This window comes from Nematolebias whitei, chromosome 7 (genome assembly GCF_014905685.2).
Source record: "Nematolebias whitei isolate Nwh7 chromosome 7, NemWhi1, whole genome shotgun sequence".
Classification (NCBI taxonomy): domain Eukaryota; kingdom Metazoa; phylum Chordata; class Actinopteri; order Cyprinodontiformes; family Rivulidae; genus Nematolebias; species Nematolebias whitei.
Genome location: NC_056504.1, coordinates 37,097,778 through 37,100,717, shown reverse-complemented (window position 1 = coordinate 37,100,717; position 2,940 = coordinate 37,097,778). Strand labels below are relative to the sequence as shown.

Sequence of the window (2,940 nt, the reverse complement as noted above, 5' to 3'; positions counted from 1 at the left end):
TAATAAAAAGAAAGTTTACTTTTTTTGTTTTGAGTATGTTTTAATTTGAATTAAAAATGATATTTTTTTTACAGAGCTTTAAAAAGAAGCAGGACTGTAGAGTCTTCATCTTGAATTCAAATTAAAACAGACTCAAAACAAAGAAAGGAAAACTTCTTTTTAATAACGTTACAGCTCGAGGTAAACTGAATAATTGGAGATTAAAATTAAAAAAGTTTAAAGTTAATCTACAGTATGGACTTGCGCTTTGTTGTAGTTCCTGCTAATAGCTCACAGTTCTGTTCTCAGTAAAACGTCACAGTGACCCTTTGAAGGAAAAGTCACCTTGCAGAACTCATTATTACATTTGGAGGCACTGCGTGAAATAACATTTTAATCTGCTGTAGCACCGTGTTACGCTGGGACTATAAACATCTGCAGGAAGTGCATGATAGTCACTTTAAGGGGACTTGCTTATCATTTTACCTGCCGTGGGCCCATATTAGGACAGTTGGACAGTATTAATATTCTTATTGTACTAGTTAACGGCTTTGAAACAGCTTGAGTTCACCAGTGCTAAGATACTGGTCTTTATGCACTCTTAATGTGCTGCAACTTGTCTGCTTTTTTTAGCGTGCATTCCTTTCGGGGATCTGGGCTCTCTTCTTTTACTTCTTCACCACATTATTTATTTTCTTCACTCTCAGTATTCAGTTCATGTACAAACGAGGGTCATAAAGTTCGTAGGGTCTCGTAAACTTTGAGACAGTGACGAAGGCGCAGGTCATTGATAAATGCGCAGCGGAGTGTGGTTCTGAGGTGGCCATGAAAGAATTGATCTTGCATTACTTTAAATAAATAAATTAATCAGAGATGGATAATGTTCAGGAGAAGGTGCATTCACTTGCATGCATCCATTAGTATAAGTGAGCTTTTATGTTGTAGTCTGCCATAAGATGTAAGAGGAAAGGACTGAGGCATCCAAAGCAACAGGAGTTTGTGCTGTAAAGAGGTTTTATGTTGTATCCACCTTTGTTGGTGTGCACACACACCACGCTCCTTTTTCATCTCCCTCCTTGCTTCCTTCCTCCTGTCCCGCCCTCCTGCTGCTCAGGTGCCTGTTCCTTTAGCAGTCCAATCTGTGTGATGCAGCGTGCCCCCCCCCCCCCCCCCACATTCCACATTATTCCACTTTTTTTTTTTTTTGGCTTATTTTTCTTGTTTATTTTTTTATGTTTTTTCATCTCTAAATCATCATCACTATCCTCCATTTGCACACTGCAATGTTACAAGCAGTGACATTATGACACTGATATCACGTTAAAATAAAAAGACTTGCAGTATTATTGCTGTGTAATATTGCAATGACAATTGTGATCGCCATAAACCCACATTTTCATCACTCCTCATTTTCTCTTCTGTCACCGAAACCGGGGGTGAGCATCGTGGCCAGACTGTTGTGTTGTCCAGAAATATTTACATGCAAAACATGCTGGCATTGCATTTGCCATTGTGATATAAATATTGCGCTCACTGATGACAATAAATTTTGCAGCCCCGTTTTCAAACGACTCCAGCATCACATTATAATAATGAAGTGAGGCTCTGCTCCAGACGCAGCTCTGTTGTTTGGACATGCAGGCTCTGACGTGATCGTAGCTTCCAGTAATTCTCTGCTCTTATTCTGCTCATCGGGGTAAAAGTACTGATGATATTGCGATGGCGGCACTTTTCTCCACTGTCCTGATGTTCAAACGCTGTTTTCTCTCACATGCTTGTCATACTTTACTGCTCACAAAGATGCTATTATTATTTATTACATCATTTCTAAATGCTTATTTAAATGATTGTTTGCTCCTGGTGTTATTTCGTCACGCTGTTTTCTTTAGCTTTGGAGTTTTCTTAAGATAATCTTAAAAAACATATAGAATTTGCCTGTTTCCAACTTTGACTCTTTCAGCAAATGTGCATTCAGTATGTGCTTCTCTCTGTGTGATAATGAAGTAGGTTGTTTTTTTTAAGTAGTGCCTCAGATTTTCTGTTCCAGGCCTTGGCTCCACAGATGCTTTTAAAAGCAAGTCATTGATTTCAAAGCTGAGATTTGTTGACTCATGAGGTTCTTCACAGCCTGGTGGAAGTACTCGTTGGCTGTTACATCTAGACAAATGTAGTGCAAACAGTGTCTTAATTCTGTCTACAGATACGCTGGATATGTGTCTTTATTTCACTGCAGAGAGTTTGCTCGCCTCCTAAACACTTGTTTATTTTATTTTATTGTATTCAGGACATTTTTAATCTGCAGTCTTTGGAAGAGTGTGTTTAGCCACCAGCCACAAGGACTATAGCCTAACAATCATACAAATCAGGCTTTTCCTTCTTTCTCAGCCTAACATCCCCTAAAAAGTCTCATTATTATTATTATTATTATTATTATTATTATTATTATTATTATTATATTAATCTCCTAAGTGTGTCTTAAGTGCCTCTGTTACAGTTCATCCAAGATTTTAATGTGATCATGCATTACCTCATCCACATGGACACATTCACTTCAACTGTATCAATAACGTTTTGGGGAAAAAAATTAATCCAAGCTTACAAGTGCATGTGCTCTCGGAAACTGCTGATGCTCATGCGCATTCGTGCGCTCTCAGATGCTTATTCGCCCACTCGTCCTCACAGTGGGTTCCTGCCATGTCTTCGAGAATTCCCATACCTGTGTAATTATGTTACGCTCACACATCACACTTTAAACACCCACTAAGCCTCAGCTGTCCGTGCAGTACATAACCACCACCTACACGTTCTTTATAAAGCCGCAGCCGGTTCCTTCCTCTGTGTCTGTTAATAACCCTGCTCTGTCCTGTCCGTCAGACGCACGGTGTTGGAAACACTCACAAAGCTGCATGCATGTGGGGGGGGGGGGGGAGATGAGACACAACTGTGCTGGGGTGTTGGTGT

General features: G+C 39.7%; 1 protein-coding gene across 2 annotated transcripts in view; it reads right to left on the bottom strand.

The window, feature by feature from the left end:
- LOC119411874 (nuclear receptor coactivator 5) overlaps positions 1–2,940 on the bottom strand; it is a 615,997-nt gene that overhangs the window by 377,829 nt on the left and 235,228 nt on the right. The gene's annotated exons all lie outside the window — the stretch shown is intronic.